This window comes from Hyla sarda, chromosome 9 (assembly GCF_029499605.1).
Source record: "Hyla sarda isolate aHylSar1 chromosome 9, aHylSar1.hap1, whole genome shotgun sequence".
NCBI lineage: Eukaryota > Metazoa > Chordata > Amphibia > Anura > Hylidae > Hyla > Hyla sarda.
Genome location: NC_079197.1, coordinates 162795924 through 162815981, shown reverse-complemented (window position 1 = coordinate 162815981; position 20058 = coordinate 162795924). Strand labels below are relative to the sequence as shown.

The 20058-nt window shown below is 46.7% G+C and overlaps 1 protein-coding gene across 2 annotated transcripts in view; it reads left to right on the top strand.

Moving 5' to 3' along the window:
• Nucleotides 1-20058, top strand: part of LOC130291690 (uncharacterized) — a 111353-nt gene that overhangs the window by 29588 nt on the left and 61707 nt on the right. Inside the window, exon 1 of one of the 2 annotated variants that reach the window (XR_008848003.1) lies at nt 10814-11199. The exons of the other annotated variant lie outside the window; for it this stretch is intronic. The gene's annotated coding sequence lies outside the window, so the exon portion shown is untranslated. Of the gene's footprint in view, nt 1-10813; nt 11200-20058 lie in introns of those variants that run through there. 2 annotated transcript variants of the gene reach the window in all.

The following is a 20058-nucleotide window of genomic DNA, read 5'->3' as shown; positions in this document are numbered from 1 at the left end:
AAGCTGGGAAAGGTAGGGGCGGCTTTCCCAGCAGAGCCTCCTCATCTAGGCAGTACCCTGGATGCTCCAATTAAGAAAGAAGCAACTTTCAACAATCATCCTCCTTCACTCCAGCTCCATTCTTTCCAACTAGAGGACGCCCATGGAGATCCAGAGGCAACAGAGGCTACCCCAGGACCAGACCATCTTCAGGTAAGTCCAGTTCCTCTATCTTCTTTCCTTCTTCCCCTAGGAGGAAGACTCCAACATTTTATTCATGCTTGGTCTTCAATAACCTCAGACCTTTGGATTCTGAACACGGTTTCAGGATTCCTGATAGACTTCATGACTCCACCAATACAACACATTCTTCCCATACCAATTCAGTTTTCAATTTCAGACCAAAAACTTGTAGATCAAGAGATCATAGACCTTCATTCCAAAGGAGTGATTATTCCAATCCCAAATCACACACAAGGCTTCCTCAGCAATTTTTTTCTTGTGAAGAAAAAAGATGGCGGATACAGACCAATAATCAACCTTCGCCTTTTGAACAAGTTTGTATTATACCAACACTTCAAAATGGAAGGGATACACCTTCTCAGGGACATCTTGATTCAAGGAGATTGGCTAGTGAAGGTAGATCTAAAAGATGCCTACCTCACTGTTCCAATACATTCCAACCACCAACAATACCTCCAGTTTATCTGGAAAGGTCAAAAATGGCAGTTCACCTGCCTCCCCTTCGGCCTGTCGTCAGCCCCATGGGGCTTTACAAAGCTCATGAAACCCATTACATCCATTCTGAGGAGCAGAGGTGTCCGTCTAATTATTTACTTGGACGACATTCTCATCATGGCTCAGTCTCAAACAACTCTTCTCCAACACCTTCAATGGACAATATCTCTTCTCACCTCACTAGGTTTTTCCATCAACAACAAAAAATCAATTCTGACCCCGTCAAGGGAAGTGGAATTCTTGGGTTTCATGATAGACACCCAGAAAACTATGTTAAGCCTACCTACCAAAAAACTGAAAATAATTCGGAAAGAAATCCGATCTGCCTTGAGCAAACGGATGATATCCTTACGGGCACTTGCTCGGATAATTGGCCTGTTATCTGCCTCAATAAAAGCTGTCTTCCCAGCACCGTTACACTATCGTGCTTTACAACGTCTCAAAATTCACCATCTGAGACAGGGCATGGACTATTCAGACTTGATAACCATCTCTATCGAAGCCAGGGAAGAACTTCTATGGTGGCTTTCTCACCTAGAATCTTGGAATGGCAAGACCAGTTTTCATTACACTCCGGACATTATCATAGAGTCGGATGCCAGCCTATCAGGCTGGGGAGCTCGCTGTGGGATACTCACCACAGGAGGAAAATGGTCAGAGAACGAAGCCAACCTTCATATCAACTGTCTGGAACTCTTAGCAGGTTCCTTTGCCCTGATAAGTTTCGCAAAGTACAGATCACACTGCTGTATTTTGCTTTGAATGGACAATATCTCAGCAGTTCAGTACATCAACCGCTTGGGAGGTACAACTTCCAAAGCTTTATCAGACATTGCGAAGGATTTCTGGCATTTCTGCTTAGAAAAGAATATTATTTTGAAAGCTGAATACTTACCTGGTTTAGCCAATTCCATCGCAGACTGGAATTCTCGCTTCCTTACAGATTCCAGCGACTGGAGACTGGATTCCTCCGTTTTCTCCTCTATCAATTCCATATGGGGACCTCTTTATATGGACCTTTTTGCTTCCCGCTTGAACAATCAATTACCTCTTTTCTTCAGCTGGAGACCGGACCCGGAAGCTTTGGGAATAGACGCCTTTCTTCAACTGTGGCCGCAAAAAACCCTCTACGCTTTCCCTCCATTTGCAATGATTCCGAGAGTATTATCTCAGGTGATAACTCAACGGTCGACCATGGTATTGATTACCCCATGGTGGCCATCCCAAACTTGGTTTCCCCAAGTTCTCCAACTATCCATGGATATTCCAAAAATCCTACCTGTTTTCCCTCTTCTTCTTCAGGACCCTCTAGGGAACCCTCATCCCTTGATCCTATCCGGCTCTCTATCACTCATCGCCTGGATGATCACAGGCAATCCCCACTTGATTGCGAACTTTCACAATCAACTAAAGACATCCTTTCAGAATCATGGGCTCCAGGTACCCACAAAGCTTACAGATCAGCCTGGAGACTTTGGGTTCATTGGTGCTCTCAACGATCTCTGGATCCCGTTCGAGCATCTATCTCCCATATCCTAAATTTTCTTTCAGAATCCTTTGATTCAGACAAAGCTTACAGAACTATAAATCTGTACTGCTCTGCCATTCCAGCAGAGCACGAACACATCAATTCTCTCCCAATTGGTAAGCACCCTCTTATATGTAGATTATCGAAAGGAATTTGCCTCAAAAGACCTCCTCGTGCTAAATATGAATCCACCTGGGACGTTTCCCTAATTCTCAATCTCCTTTCTTCTTGGGAAGATAATGATCTCCTTCCCTTGGAATTACTTTCGATTAAACTTACGGTACTTCTTTGCCTCATTTCTATAAAGAGAGTTTCAGATGTCAAAGCTCTAGACATATCAAATAGATCCTTTTCTCCCCACGGGGTTCATTTTGCTATTTCCCGACGTACAAAAACCAATATCCATTCGGTCTTCTATCCCACCTTCATTAACCATCCCAAACTTTGTGTAGTTAGATGCCTAAAATCTCACGAACATAAAACATCTTCTCTTCGTAATCACTGTCTTCCCCAATTACTCATATCTTATTATAAACCCCATCTTCCAGTTTCATCAGCTACCTTAGCAAGATGGGCCAGGATAGCCATGGATATGGCTGGAATTGATACCTCCAAATTCGGAGCACACTCTACCCGAGGAGCTATGTCCACCAAAACCATTCAAAAAGGAGGATCTCTCTTTGATCTTCTTAAAGCAGCCAACTGGTCAACCGAACATACATTTAAAACATTTTACTTCAGACCAGACACTCATGTCTCCATGTCTATTCTATAATGTATAATTTATTGCTTATGCTTTTATAGCTTTAAACTTGCAAATATTGGGAGCCTCCTGTTGGACATAAAATTTAAGATTTTCCTAGTTTTAATGACGGAAAATGTAGATTTTATTAACGACAGGAGGCGAGCAATATCCCTCCCTATCATTTATATCCCTCCCTTATTATGATTTACCATTTTTATATTTTTCAGCATATTGATGATCTTCATCCCATATCCATTGACTACTCTTCGGAAGAATCCTTTTCGCTAAAAGTTTTTGATGACTCCATGTTCCAGTTCAAGATCTTCGTTTTCATCTAAGAGTCTTCAGTTTTATAGTCTGCTCGTTTCTTCCTGGAATTCTGGACTATGGTTTATTTTAATTGTTTATTACTTTGTCGCATCTCAGAAAGAGGGTGGGACTTAACCTGCCTGGTTATTTATTACCTGTACTAAGAGTATGATTAGTGCACCTGTGATTACCTGTCATGCTTGGTTACACCTAAGTTTTCTTCTCTACAAACTTTCATTAACTGTTTCGCTGCTATGTGAGTTCAGTAAAGAAAGATAATGCAAACATTGCTCGCCTCCTGTTGTTAATAAAATCTATATTTTCCGTCATTAAAACTAGGAAAATCTTCAATTTAATGAATCATATTAAAAGTTAAGTTTCAGGATATGCTTAAATTTTTTCAACTAGTGCCAGAAAGTTAAATGGATTTGTAAATTACTTCTATTAAAAAATCGTAATCATAGTTACATAGTTACATAGTTCGTACGGTCGAAAAAAGACATATGTCCATCAAGTTCAACCAGGGAATTAAGGGGTAGGGGTGTGGCGCGATATTGGGGAAGGGATGGGATTTTATATTTCTTCATAAGCATTAATGTTATTTTGTTCCAGGAATGTATCTAATTCTGTTTTAAAGCTGTTAATTTTTCCTGCTGTGACCAGTTCCTGAGGTAGACTGTTCCATAAGTTCACAGTTCTCATGGTAAAGAAGGCGTGTCGCCCCTTGAGACTAAATTTTTTCTTCTCCAGATGGAGGGAGTGCCCCCTCGTCCTTTGGGGGGGTTTAACCTGGAACAGTTTTTCTCCATATTTTTTGTATGGGCCATTAATATACTTATATACGTTTATCATATCCTCCCTTAAACGTCTCTTCTCAAGACTAAACAATTGTAACTCCTTTAATCGCTCAATCCTTCCAGTACTTATTAGCTGCTGAATATTACAGAGGAAAATCTTTTCTTTTTGGAACACAGTGCTCTCTGCTGACATCACGAGTACAGTGAGTGCTCTCTGCTGACATCTCTGTCCATTTTAAGAATTGTCCAGAGTAGGAGAAAATCCCCATTGCAAACATATGCTGCTCTGGACCAGGGGGAAATTGCTGGATATCGTACTGTATATCTGGATTTTTCCAAAGCATTTGATACAGTGCCACATAAAAAATTGTTACATGAAATGAGAATGCTTGGGCTGTAGTGAAATGTGTGTAGGTGGATAAAGAACTGGCTCGGTGATAGGAAACAGAGGGTGGTTATTAATGGTACTTACTCTGATTGGGTGAGTGTTACTAGTGGGGACCACAGGGGTTACTATTCGGGGGATGAGGGGTGCCACTGTAACTAGTGGGGATCACAAGGATCAGTTTGGGGTTTTATTCTTTTTAATATATATTTATTGATAATGTTGTAGAGTAATTATTTAGTGAAGTATTAAGCTTTCCAGATAACAAAGTTTTTACCACAATAGAGACAGTTAACTGAGTAAAGTAGATAACACAATAGAGGACAGTGCACTGTGTACAGTAGATAACACAATAGAAGACAGTGCACTGTGTACAGTAGATAACACAATAGAAGACAGTGACCTGTGTATAGTAGAAAACACAATTAAAGAGCTACTCCGGTGAAATTTTTTTTTTTTTAACTGGTTCCAGAAAGTTAAACAGACTTGTAAATTACTTCTATTTAACCCCTTAAGGACCGGGGTTTTTTCCGTTTTTGCATTTTCATTGTTACGCCTAGCGCTCCGGGTCCCCGCTCCTCCCCGGAGCGCTCACGGCGTCTTTCTCCCTGCAGCGCCCCGGTCAGTCCCGCTGACCGGGAGCGCTGCACTGTCATGGCCGTTGGGGATGCGATTCGCACAGCGGGACGCGCCCGCTCGCGAATCGCATCCCAGGTCACTTACCCGTCCCGGTCCCCTGCTGTCATGTGCTGGCGTGCGCGGCTCCGCTCTCTAGGGCGCGCGCGCGCCAGCTCTCTGAGACTTAAAGGGCCAGTGCACCAATGATTGGTGCCTGGCCCAATTAGCTTAATTGGCTTCCACCTGCTCCCTGGCTATATCTGATCTCCTCCCATGCACTCCCTTGCCGGATCTTGTTGCCTTGTGCCAGTGAAAGCGTTTAGTGTGTCCAAAGCCTGTGTACCTGAACTTCTGCTACCCATCCTGACTACGAACCTTGCCGCCTGCCCCCGACCTTCTGCTACGTCTGACCTTGCCTCTGCCTAGTCCTTCTGTCCCACGCCTTCTCAGCAGTCAGCGAGGTAGAGCCATTGCTAGTGGATACGACCTGGTTGCTACTGCCGCAGCAAGACCATCCCGCTCTGCGGCGGGCTCTGGTGAATACCAGTAGCCTCTTAGAACCGGTCCACTAGCACGGTCCACGCCAATCCCTCGCTGACACAGAGGATCCACTACCTGGAAGCCGAATCGTGACAGTAGATCCGGCCATGGATCCCGCTGAGGTGCCGCTGCCAAGTCTCGCTGACCTTACCACGGTGGTCGCTCAGCAATCGCAGCAAATTGCCCAACAAGGACAGCAGCTGTCGCAGTTGACCGCCACGTTACAGCAACTTCTGCCTCTGCTACAGCAGCAACCATCTCCTCCGCCAGCTCCTGCACCTCCTCCGCAGCGAGTGGCCGCTCCTAACCTCCGCTTGTCCCTGCCGGACAAATTTGATGGGGACTCTAAACTCTGCCGTGGATTTTTGTCTCAGTGTTCCCTGCATATGGAGATGTTGTCGGACTTGTTTCCTTCAGAACGGTCTAAGGTGGCGTTCGTAGTAAGCCTTCTTTCAGGAAAGGCCTTGTCTTGGGCCACACCGCTCTGGGACCGCAATGATCCTGCCACAGCCACAGTCCAGGCCTTCTTCGCTGAACTCCGGAGTGTCTTCGAGGAGCCAGCCCGAGCTTCTTCTGCCGAGACTGCCCTGTTGAACCTGGTCCAGGGTAATTCTTCAGTGGGCGAGTACGCCATCCAATTTCGTACTCTTGCTTCCGAGTTATCATGGAATAACGAGGCTCTCTGCGCGACCTTTAAAAAAGGCCTATCCAGTCGCATCAAGGATGTGCTGGCCGCACGAGAGATTCCTGCCAATCTGCAAGAACTCATCCATCTAGCTACCCGCATTGACATGCGTTTTTCTGAGCGACACCAAGAGCTCCGCCAGGAAAAAGACTTAGATCTCTGGGCACCTCTCCCACAGTATCCGTTGCAATCTACGCCTGGGCCTCCCGCCGAGGAGGCCATGCAAGTGGATAAGTCTCGCCTGACCCAGGAAGAGAGGAATCGCCGTAGGGAAGAAAATCTCTGTCTTTACTGTGCCAGTACCGAGCATTTCTTGGTGGATTGCCCTATCCGTCCTCCACGCCTGGGAAACGCACGCACGCACCCAGCTCACGTGGGTGTGGCGTCTCTTGGTTCCAAGTCTGCTCCTCCACGTCTCACGGTACCCGTGCGGATTTTTTCTTCAGCCAACTCCTCCCTCTCAGCCGTGGCCTGCTTGGACTCCGGTGCCTCTGGAAATTTTATTTTGGAGTCGTTTGTTAATAAATTCAGCATCCCGGTGACCCGTCTCGTCAAGCCGCTCTACATTTCCGCGGTCAACGGAGCCAGATTGGACTGCACCGTGCGTTACCGCACAGAGCCCCTCCTCATGTCTATTGGACCCCACCTTGAGAGGATTGAGTTCTTCATTCTCCCCAACTGTACCTCTGAGGTCCTCCTCGGTCTGCCTTGGCTCCGGCTTCATTCCCCCACCATTGATTGGACCACCGGGGAGATCAGGAACTGGGACTCTGCCTGCCACAGGAAGTGCCTCTCCCCCCCTCCCAGTCCCGTCAGGCAAGCCTCTGTGCCTCCCCATGGCCCCCGTCCTGGTGTCACACTGCCCCGTGCCAGGCCTCGCCCTCTGCCCTCCCTCCCCATTTCCACTCCTGCTGTACTGCCTGCCGTTGAGGAAACCCTCCATTCTTTCCCGGTGTCCTCATCCCAGGGGAGGCAGTTACCGGACAAAGAGAAGGGGAGACCTAAGGGGGGGGGGGTACTGTTACGCCTAGCGCTCCGGGTCCCCGCTCCTCCCCGGAGCGCTCACGGCGTCTTTCTCCCTGCAGCGCCCCGGTCAGTCCCGCTGACTGGGAGCGCTGCACTGTCATGGCCGTTGGGGATGCGATTCGCACAGCGGGACGCGCCCGCTCGCGAATCGCATCCCAGGTCACTTACCCGTCCCGGTCCCCTGCTGTCATGTGCTGGCGCGCGCGGCTCCGCTCTCTAGGGCGCGCGCGCGCCAGCTCTCTGAGACTTAAAGGGCCAGTGCACCAATGATTGGTGCCTGGCCCAATTAGCTTAATTGGCTTCCACCTGCTCCCTGGCTATATCTGATCTCCTCCCATGCACTCCCTTGCCGGATCTTGTTGCCTTGTGCCAGTGAAAGCGTTTAGTGTGTCCAAAGCCTGTGTACCTGAACTTCTGCTACCCATCCTGACTACGAACCTTGCCGCCTGCCCCCGACCTTCTGCTACGTCTGACCTTGCCTCTGCCTAGTCCTTCTGTCCCACGCCTTCTCAGCAGTCAGCGAGGTAGAGCCGTTGCTAGTGGATACGACCTGGTTGCTACTGCCGCAGCAAGACCATCCCGCTTTGCGGTGGGCTCTGGTGAATACCAGTAGCCTCTTAGAACCGGTCCACTAGCACGGTCCACGCCAATCCCTCGCTGACACAGAGGATCCACTACCTGGAAGCCGAATCGTGACATTCATTTTTTGCTCCTTGCCTTTAAAAAATCATAACTCTTTCAATTTTGCACCTAAAAGTCCATATTATGTCTTAATTTTTGCGCCACCAATTCTACTTTGTAATGACGTCAGTCATTGTGCCCAAAAATTGACGGTGAAACGGAAAAAAAATCATTGTGAGACAAAATTGAAAAAAAAACGCCATTTTGTAACTTTTGGGGGCTTCCGTTTCCACGTAGTACATTTTTCGGTAAAAATTACACCTGATATTTATTCTGTAGGTCCATACGGTTAAAATGACACCCTACTTATATAGGTTTGATTATGTCGTACTTCTGGAAAAAATCATAACTTCATGCAGGAAAATGTATACGTTTAAAATTGTCATCTTCTGACCCTATAACTTTTTTATTTTTCCGTGTATGGGGCGGTATGAGGGCTCATTTTTTGCGCCGTGATCTGAAGTTTTTAACGGTACCATGTTTGCATTGATAGGACTTTTTATTCATTTTTTCATGATATAAAAAGTGACCAAAAATGCACTATTTTGGACTTTGGAATTTTTTTGCGCGCACGCCATTGACCGTGCGGTTTAATTAACGATAAATTTTTATAATTCGGAGATTTCCGCACGCGGCGTTACCATATATGTTTATTTTTATTTACACTGTGTTTTTTTTTTTTTTTTATGGGAAAAGGGGGGTGATTCAAACTTTTAATAGGGAAGGGGTTAAATGATGTTTGTTCACTTTTTTATTTCACTTTTTTTTGCAGTGTTATAGCTCCCATAGGGACCTATAACACTGCACACACTGATCTTTATCATTGATCACATTCTCATAGGAAACCAGTGATCGATAATTCTGCCGCATGACTGCTCATGCCTGGATCTCAGGCACTGAGCAGTCATCCGGCGATCGGACAGCGAGGAGGCAGGAAGGGGCCCTCCCGCTGTCCTGTAAGCTGTTCGGGATGCCGCGATTTCGCCGCGGCTATCCTGAACAGCCCACTGAGCTAGCCAGCATCCTTTCGGTTTCACTTTAGACGCGGCGTCTAAAAGGGTTTGAACGCCGTGTCTAAAGGGTTAATAGCGCGCGGCACAGCGATCAATGCCGCGCGCTATTAGCCACGGGTCCCGGCCGTTGTTAGAGGCCAGGCCCGACCCGCTATGACGCGGGGCCACGCTGTGGCCCCGCGTTATAGATCGGGAGTGGACACATGACGTTCCAGTACGTCATGTGTCCTTAAGGGGTTAAAAATCTTAACCCTTCCAGTTACTCATCAGCTGCTGTATGCTCCAGAGGAAGTTATTTTCTTTTTACATTTCTTTGCTGTCTGACCACAGTGCTCTCTACTGACACCTGTCTGTCTCAGGAACTGTCAAGAGCAGGAGCAAATCCCCATAGCAAAACTATCCTGCTCTTGACAGTTCCTGAGACAGACAGAGGTGTCAGCAAAGAGAACTGTGGTCATACAGAATAGAAATTTAAAATGAAAAGAACTTCCTCTGGAGCATACAGCAGCTGATAAGTACTGGAAGGATAAATAGAAGTAATTTACAAATCTGTTTAACATTCTGGCACCAGCTGATTAAAAAAAAAATTTCACCGGAGTACCCCTTTAAGGACAGTGCATTGTGTATGGTATATAACACAATAGAGGAAAGCACACTGTATATAGTAGATAACACAATAGAGAACAGTGCACTGTGTATAGCAGATAACACAAAAGAGGATAGTGCACTGTGTATAGTAGAAAACACAATCAAGGACAGTGCACTGTGTATAGTAGATAACACAATAGAGGACAGTGCACTGTGTATAGTAGAAAACACAATCAAGGACAGTGTACAGTGTATAGTAGATAACACAATAGAGGACATTGCACTATGTATAGCATATAACACAATATAGGACAGTGCACTGTGTATAGCATATAACACAATATAGGACATTGCACTGTGTATAGTAGATAACACAATAGAGGAAAGGGCACTGTGTATAGTAGATAACAATATAGAGGACAGTGCACTGTGTATAGTAGATAACACAATAAAGGACAATGCACTATTACACATGGATCTGGATAGGTTGGAGGCTTGGACTAAGAAGAGACAGATGAGGTTCAACACAGATAAATGTAATGTTATGTATTCCAATATAATTAACACAAAAAGAGTACATCTGGTATGCTTGCTGTGACGTTCCCTTTCCTTACACCCTAATCAGCAGCACAATTGGAGTGTCTCTCCCCTATGGATCTAGCAGGACAGGCACAATTTTATTGAATTCAGACCCAAGTACCAGTATTAAACAATTAATTCACCCCTTTAAAAGAGAACTCTTCTCCACACACAATGCTTTTTTTCTGTCCTGTGCAGACAGTAGGACAGGCATCAGGCTCCTTATATTTTATCAGGAACCTGCTCATTTCCTTAGGTTTTTGTCTATTTAGGCTGCGGGAACCTTGTCTATGCCTCCGGTGTGAGGCTCTTAATGCTGCTCCACCTGTCACCCTGTGTGCAGGATCATTGCCCTGTGACTGATCAGTGCGAGGCTGTCCTTACTGCTGGTGCGGTTTTGGTTACCTTGCTAAGGGTACTATGGTGCCATTCAGGCTATTTATCTAGCCCTCCCTTGTGTATCTGCCTCTTGTTACAGATTTATGTAGATATTGCAGCTTACTGTTTGCGGTAGTTTCCATCTCCCTTCCCTACATATTTAGAACCACAATTATCTTTAGGTTTCTCTTTTTAGATGGTGTCTCCAGGATTTGGTGATCAGTACGTCAGCGGGCGCAAGTCCTTCTCCACGAGAAGGCAGTAGTGTGGGACTTCTATGAATATATTAGGTGTCCAGGCTGTCACCTACCACCTAACCCCTCAGAACCCATGATGCAGGACATGATTATCTCCAAGAGAAGGCATTTCACATGTGCTGACTGTGGGAGTCCGCTTCCTGACTTCTATGAATATATTAGGTGTCCAAGCTGACGCCTCCCACCTGACTATTAGCTGGGATAAGGAGCTTGTTGAAAGCTCTATTAAGGAGCTTAAGGACACCCTCACCTAGAAGAGACGCAGACAGCTGTCTTTGAGACCTATACCTATGGCTTAAGAGCCTGAGATCTCGGTGGATGATCACTTCACCACTCCTTCCTGTTTCCTTCAGGTAAGACTCAGGTTACTTAAAGGGGTTCTCCGCTGGAAAACATTTTTTTTTTTTTAATCAATTGGTGCCAGAAAGTTAAACCTATTTGTAAATGACTTCTATTTAAAAATGTTAATCCTTACAGTACTTATTGGCTGCTATATGCTCCACAGGAAGTTCTTTTCTTTTTGAATTTCCTTTTTGCCTGAACACAGTGCTCTCTGCTGACACCTCTGTCCATTTTAGGAACTGTCCAGAGTAGGAGCAAATCCCTATAGCAAACTGCTCAGTACAGTTCCTGACATGGAGAGGTGTCAGCAGAGAGCACTTGTGATCAGGCAGAAAGGAAATTCAAAAAGAAAATTACTTCCTCTGGAGCATACAGCAGCTGATAAGTACTGGAAGGATTAATATATTTTAATAGAAGTAATTTACAAATCTGTTTAACTTTCTGGCACCAGTTGATTTAAAAGAAATTGCTTTCCAGTGGAGTACACCTTTAAATCCATTTGGTCAGGTGACCAGGATGTTGATCTTAGGGAAGCTTCAGAGTGCACCTCTAGGGGGCCTATTCACCAAATGCTTGAAAATGAGCATTGGGGTCCACCACCAAAAGTGAATATGCAAAAAGCCAAGCTCTCTAAAAAAAACTGTAGTGCATTCATATGATGGAAGCAACCTGCAGGATCCTATAGACAGGATAGTGAAATGCACTCTCAGACACAATTATGCCATAGCCTCTGCCTCTGTGGCCTTTGTCTCTTCTGAGATCATAAATCTTTTACTCCACCGTTTTCACTGTATTTGGGCTGACATAGACAGTGGGGTTTCCAGAGATAAAATTCGAGCCAGTTTAAGACCATGTTACTGGGGATAGATTTTTTTATGCCACACTGCACCCCAACACCTTAAGTTAGTAGCCAAGTCCATGGCGCTCTCCTATGCCAGTAGATGTCCCTTTCTGGTCTCCCTCAGTACTGGACCCGGAGAGATTTATTCTTACCAGCAGGCTTTCTAAAGAGATAGACAGGCCATTCTGAAGGACTCTGTTCTTCAGTATATCTAAAAACAGGGGTTAGAGGAAGTATCTTTTTCAGAGGGGTACTCAGGCATTTACTTACCGATATTTCTGGTATCCAAACCATCGGGCAATTGGCGCATGATCATAGATCTTTGCTACCTAATCCTTTTTATAAAGCTAGAGCACTTCTGATTGGAGACCGATCAGTGGTGAGCATCCTAAATCCAGGGGATCCTATAGTCACTATAGATCTAAAGGATGCCTACCTTCATATACCGATACATCCAGTGTTTAGGCTGGATAATAAATTGCCAAAAGTTTGAGATTTTACCATACACAACAAGGAAGTTCTTAGGATTCCTAATCAACTCCTCTCTCTGTCTCTTTGAAAAGAGGAGACAGAGCGGTAAGAGCTGCAAAGTTTTTGATGGTGCCTCGACTGGTTCCATCAGAGCTCAAATGAAGATGTCAGGTCACATGTCAGAGTCTGCAGAAGCAGTCCCTTGGGCCTTGTGGTACTTATTCCCTCTTCAAGAAGAAGCTCTCTGTTTAAGGGGTTAGACAGAAAGTGCTCCCTGTCTGCCGAAGTCTGATCCTCCCTAAGATGGTGGAAACATGTAAGAGATGAGCAATCCTTGATTAAACCTTGGATCACATTGACAACAGATGCCTTCCTTCTAGGTTGGGAAGCCCATCTAAAGGAGAATCCTGTACAAGGTTCTTGGAGCCCTCAAGAGAGACCTTTCTCATCCATTATAATGGAATTCAGAGCAGTCCAGTTGGCACTCTACCAATTTGCTCCTCTTATTCGCGGGAAAGCAAAAAGAGTCCGCTAGGACAACACAACGAAAGTGTCCTATATCAACTGACAGAGAGGCACCAGATCACAACCTCTCATCAAGGAAGCATGATTGATTGACACTTGGGCAAAATCCTGACCCACCTATCGTCTGAGAAAAATATCTTAATGTGGTAGCATATCACCTGAATCGAGGCCTTCCATTTCCGGCGAGTGATCACTGAAAATTCTGATTTTTTACCAGTTAACTCAACGATGGGGTATGCCAGAGATCATTCTGATGGCAACAAAGTTAAATGGCAAATATTTTGCTCTCTATACAGGGAAGACAATTCAAAGCAGAAGGAGCAGGGCGATGACGCCAGCAGAGCCTGGGCTGTCAATTACATTGAGGGGGCATGGTTACAGCACAGCAGACAGGACTAGGTAAGGGACTACTTATGGGGCCCTTGGGGGAGACTTTCTAACGTCATATCCTCACCATCCCTGTGGGCATGAAAGAACCTTGGAGATGGTGAGGAAGAAGATTTTACCATATATAATGTGTTGCCATGCATTATGTATGGTAAAATCACATGACAGGTTCCCTTTAAAACAAAGAGGCATTCTTGATCTGGAGGTTGGAATCCCTCTGACCAAAAGGTCTATATGAGGAATTTAACTTCAGTGTTTTCCTGTAATCCATTCTGTTATAATCATTGCATGTAACATGATTGTATCGGCTGGTGGAGTAAATCCACTATAACTGTTGTGGATGACGGTGTGATCTGTACCAGGGAGCAGATTCTAAGGAGCTCCTGGTTTTCACCAGAGCCTACCGCAAAGCGGGATGGACTTGCTGCGGCAGGCGGCTCCCAGGTCGCTACCCCTGGCACGACTCGTCAACAAAGGCTGCTAAGGAGATGCGTGGCACAGAAGGAATGAGACGGAGTCGTAGTGAGAGACAGGCAGGAGGTCAGGACTGGCAGCACTGTGGCAAGGTCAGGTCATGTAGCAAGAGGTAAGAGGGCAGGCGGCACAAGAGCAAGGTCCGGATACGTAGCAATGGGGTCAGATACACGGCAAGGCAAGACACAAACAGAACGCTTTCTCTTAGGCTGAATGGCACAAAGACCCGGCAGGGGTCAAGAGGAAGTGCGGGGTTAGAAAGGTCAGGACCAGACAAGCACCAATCAATGGTGCACTGGCCCTTTAAATCACAGGAAGCTGGCACGCACATGCACTAGGAGACGGGGGTGCACGCGCCGGTGGCCAGGGACAGTGGAGGGGACAGAGACGCAAAAAGGTGAGTGACAGCCCGGCGATCGCATGCGGGCGCATCCCGCAATGCGAACCACAGCAGAGCCAGCACGGGAGAACGGGGCAGGAGTGTGCTCGCGGACAACGCGTCTTGCAGTAGCGCTACTCGTAACAATGATATTACATTCTAATATGCAAAGTTTTCTCTTTATTTAAAAATATTGTTGCAGCATAAAAAGGCATATGTAGTTCATCAACAAATAATGATAATAATACATGATACCAGTACCCTTAAAACCACTAAAATAAATAGAGTTTACATGTAATTGCACTGATTTTATTGGTTTTTTGGTTATGGTAGCATGTATTATTATGACTATTTTTTCATGTAGCCAATAAGTGTTGATATAAAAGTACAGCATTGGTTTCATAGCAAATGTCTGATGAAGGATGGGAAGCATCAGAAAGGACAGGAGATAGCAAAGGGGAGAACTATCAGACAGGAGAGAGCACAGAGGAGTCCTTTCAGACAGGAGAGATCCCTGAGGAGTACTATCTGACAGGAAAGAGCACAGAGGAGTCCTATCTGACACAAGAGAGCACAGAGGAGTTCTATCAGACAGAAGAGAGCACAGAAGAGTGCTATCAGACAGGAGAGAGCACAGAGGAGTCCTATCAGACAGGAGAGAGCACAGAGGAGTCCTATCAGACAGGAGAGAGCACAGAGGAGTCCTATCAGACAGGAGAGAGCACAGAGGAGTCCTATCAGACAGGAGAGAGCACAGAGGAGTACTATCAGACACGAGAGAGCACAGAGGAGTACTATCAGACAGGAGAGAGCACAGAGGAGTCCTATCAGACAGGAGAGATCACTGAGGAGTACTATCTGATAGGAGAGAGCACAGAGGAGTCCTATCTGACACGAGAGAGCACAGAGGAGTACTATCAGACAGGGGAGAGCACAGAGGAGTCCTATCAGACAGGAGAGAGGACAGAGGAGTCCTATCAGACAGGAGAGATCACTGAGGAGTACTATCTGACAGGAGAGAGCACAGAGGAGTCCTATCTGACACGAGAGAGCAGAGGAGTTCAATCAGACAGGAGAGAGCACAGAGGAGTGCTATCAGACAGGAGAGAGCACAGAGGAATCCTATCAGACAGGAGAGAGCACAGAGGAGTACTATCAGACAGGAAAGAGCACAGAGGAGTCCTATCAGACAGGAGAGAGCACAAAAGAATCCTCTCAGACAGGAGAGAGCACAAAGGAGTTCTATCAGACAGGAGAGAGCACAGAGGAGTGCTATCAGACAGGAGAGAGCACAAAAGAATCGTCTCAGACAGGAGAGAGCACAGAGGAGTACTATCAGACAGGAAAGAGCACAGAGGAGTCCTATCAGACAGGAGAGAGCACAGAGGAGTACTATCAGACAGGAGAGAGCACAGAGGAGGGCTATCAGACAGAAGAGATCACAGAGGAGTCCTATCAGACAGGAGAGAGCACAAAAGTATCCTCTCAGACAGGAGAGAGCACAGAGGAGTACTATCAGACAGGAGAGAGCACAGAGGAGTGCTATAAGGCAGGAGAGAGAGCACAGAGGAGTCCTATCAGACAGGAGAGAGCACAGAGGAGTCCTATCAGACAGGAGAGAGCACAGAGGAGTCCTATCAGACAGGAGAGAGCACAGAGGAGTACTATCAGACAGGAGAGAGCACAGAGGAGTCCTATCAGAAAGGAGAGAGCACAGAGGAGTACTATCAGACAGGAGAGAGCACAGAGAAGTCCTATCAGACAGGAGAAAGCACAGAGGAGTGCTATCAGACAGGAGAGAGCCCAGAGGAGTCCTATCAGACAGGAGAGAGCACAGAGGAGTCCTATCTGACACGAGAGAGCACAGAGGAGTTCTATCAGACAGAAGAGAGCACAGAAGAGTCCTTTCAGACAGGAGAGAGCACAGAGGAGTCCTATCAGACAGGAGAGAGCACAGAGGAGTCCTATCAGACAGGAGAGAGCACAGAGGAGTCCTATCAGACAGGAGAGAGCACAGAGGAGTACTATCAGACACGAGAGAGCACAGAGGAGTACTATCAGACAGGAGAGAGCACAGAGGAGTCCTATCAGACAGGAGAGATCACTGAGGAGTACTATCTGATAGGAGAGAGCACAGAGGAGTCCTATCAGACTGGAGAGAGCACAGAGGTGTCCTATCAGACAGGAGATAGCACAGAGGAGTACTATCAGACAGGAGATAGCACAGAGGAGTGCTATCAGGCAGGAGAGAGAGCACAGAGGAGTCCTATCAGACAGGAGAGAGCACAGAGGAGTACTATCAGACAGGAAAGAGCACAGAGGAGTCCTATCAGACAGGAGAGAGCACAAAAGAATCCTCTCAGGAGAGAGCACAAAGGAGTTCTATCAGACAGGAGAGAGCACAGAGGAGTGCTATCAGACAGGAGAGAGCACAGAGGAGTGCTATCAGACAGGAGAGAGCACAGAGGAGTCCTATCAGACAGGAGAGAGCACAGAGGAGTCCTATCAGACAGGAGAGAGCACAGAGGAGTACTATCAGACAGGGGATAGCACAGAGGAGTACTATCAGACAGGAGAGAGCACAGAGGAGTACTATCAGACAGGAGAGAGCACAAAAGAATCCTCTCAGACAGGAGAGAGCACAGAGGAGTACTATCTGACAGAAGCGATCACAGAGGAGTCCTATCAGACAGGAGAGAGCACAGAGGAGTGCTATCAGACAGGAGAGAGCACAGAGGAGTGCTATCAGGCAGGAGAGAGAGCACAGAGGAGTACTATCAGACAGGAGAGAGCACAGAGGAGTGCTATCAGACAGGAGAGAGCACAGAGGAGTGCTATCAGACAGAGAGCACAGAGGAGTCCTATCAGACAGGAGAGAGCACAGAGGAGTGCTATCAGACAGGAGAGAGCACAGAGGAGTCCTATCAGACAGGAGAGAGCACAGAGGAATCCTATCAGACAGGAGAGAGCACAGAGGAGTACTATCAGACAGGAAAGAGCACAGAGGAGTCCTATCAGACAGGAGAGAGCACAAAAGAATCCTCTCAGACAGGAGAGAGCACAAAGGAGTTCTATCAGACAGGAGAGAGCACAGAGGAGTGCTATCAGACAGGAGAGAGCACAAAAGAATCGTCTCAGACAGGAGAGAGCACAGAGGAGTACTATCAGACAGGAAAGAGCACAGAGGAGTCCTATCAGACAGGAGAGAGCACAGAGGAGTACTATCAGACAGGAGAGAGCACAGAGGAGGGCTATCAGACAGAAGAGATCACAGAGGAGTCCTATCAGACAGGAGAGAGCACAAAAGTATCCTCTCAGACAGGAGAGAGCACAGAGGAGTACTATCAGACAGGAGAGAGCACAGAGGAGTGCTATAAGGCAGGAGAGAGAGCACAGAGGAGTCCTATCAGACAGGAGAGAGCACAGAGGAGTCCTATCAGACAGGAGAGAGCACAGAGGAGTCCTATCAGACAGGAGAGAGCACAGAGGAGTACTATCAGACAGGAGAGAGCACAGAGGAGTCCTATCAGAAAGGAGAGAGCACAGAGGAGTACTATCAGACAGGAGAGAGCACAGAGAAGTCCTATCAGACAGGAGAAAGCACAGAGGAGTGCTATCAGACAGGAGAGAGCCCAGAGGAGTCCTATCAGACAGGAGAGAGCACAGAGGAGTCCTATCTGACACGAGAGAGCACAGAGGAGTTCTATCAGACAGAAGAGAGCACAGAAGAGTCCTTTCAGACAGGAGAGAGCACAGAGGAGTCCTATCAGACAGGAGAGAGCACAGAGGAGTCCTATCAGACAGGAGAGAGCACAGAGGAGTCCTATCAGACAGGAGAGAGCACAGAGGAGTACTATCAGACACGAGAGAGCACAGAGGAGTACTATCAGACAGGAGAGAGCACAGAGGAGTCCTATCAGACAGGAGAGATCACTGAGGAGTACTATCTGATAGGAGAGAGCACAGAGGAGTCCTATCAGACTGGAGAGAGCACAGAGGTGTCCTATCAGACAGGAGATAGCACAGAGGAGTACTATCAGACAGGAGATAGCACAGAGGAGTGCTATCAGGCAGGAGAGAGAGCACAGAGGAGTCCTATCAGACAGGAGAGAGCACAGAGGAGTACTATCAGACAGGAAAGAGCACAGAGGAGTCCTATCAGACAGGAGAGAGCACAAAAGAATCCTCTCAGGAGAGAGCACAAAGGAGTTCTATCAGACAGGAGAGAGCACAGAGGAGTGCTATCAGACAGGAGAGAGCACAGAGGAGTGCTATCAGACAGGAGAGAGCACAGAGGAGTCCTATCAGACAGGAGAGAGCACAGAGGAGTCCTATCAGACAGGAGAGAGCACAGAGGAGTACTATCAGACAGGGGATAGCACAGAGGAGTACTATCAGACAGGAGAGAGCACAGAGGAGTACTATCAGACAGGAGAGAGCACAAAAGAATCCTCTCAGACAGGAGAGAGCACAGAGGAGTACTATCTGACAGAAGCGATCACAGAGGAGTCCTATCAGACAGGAGAGAGCACAGAGGAGTGCTATCAGACAGGAGAGAGCACAGAGGAGTGCTATCAGGCAGGAGAGAGAGCACAGAGGAGTACTATCAGACAGGAGAGAGCACAGAGGAGTGCTATCAGACAGGAGAGAGCACAGAGGAGTGCTATCAGACAGAGAGCACAGAGGAGTCCTATCAGACAGGAGAGAGCACAGAGGAGTGCTATCAGACAGGAGAGAGCACAGAGGAGTCCTATCAGACAGGAGAGAGCACAGAGGAGTCCTATCAGACAGGAGAGAGCACAGAGGAGTCCTATCAGACAGGAGAGAGCACAGAGGAGTCCTATCAGACAGGAGAGAGCACAGAGGAGTCCTATCAGACAGGAGAGAGCACATACGAGTACTATCAGACAGGAGAGAGCACAGGGAGCCACTTGGTAGTGATGCTGGAACAAACATACCTATATACATACACACATTACATTTTATATATTTAGTAGCAACGAATGGCACCATTGAAGGTATTAAGGTATAAACTGAGCACTGACGGGATATATATATTATATGTTAGTATTTATTGAGCAATATGAGGTATTCCAGTACGGGATGTGGCCCCGTACTTTCCTCAGGGCTCCCCTGCAGCATTTCCCACTATGTATCTATGTTAGTGTTAATAAGAGCATTGTACCTTTAAGGTTTTGTACCACATGATTGTTAACGAGAAAGCTCCAGTGACCAGGTGACCCCCAGATAGCCTATGGGCTCCTTGCACCCCCCCCCCCCCTATATATAACAAGGGGAGGATCTGCAATCTTTCTCTTCCTCTCATCTCCTGCTGAGGTCCAGGGAAGTCAAGTGTTCCAGCGTCTGTGTCCAGAGCATTGGAGGCCTCCAGTCTAAATGACTGCAGCCACCAGTTAGTCCTGAGTAAGATAAGTCATCTCAATTGTCTGTCACCATCACAGTCAAGTCACCTATAGTCAACGTGGCCTACATCATAGTCTGTCAAGTCACTGCAAGTCCCAGCAAGCCTGCGAGGTCCCCCTTTGTCACTGGCCACCTCTCTGGGATATTGACTGAACTGCATAGACTGTACCACTTGTCTTGCCTCAGTAAAGCTACCGTTATCCTTAAAGGGGTATTCCGGGAATTTATTTTATTTGACTATGCTACAGGAGCTGTAACGTTAGTGTAGTTCATAATATAGTGTCTGTACCTGTGTGTGATGGTTTTCTCACAATTCTGTGATTTTCACCCCAATATTTATTTTTACCAGCATACAAAATGACTGTTGTC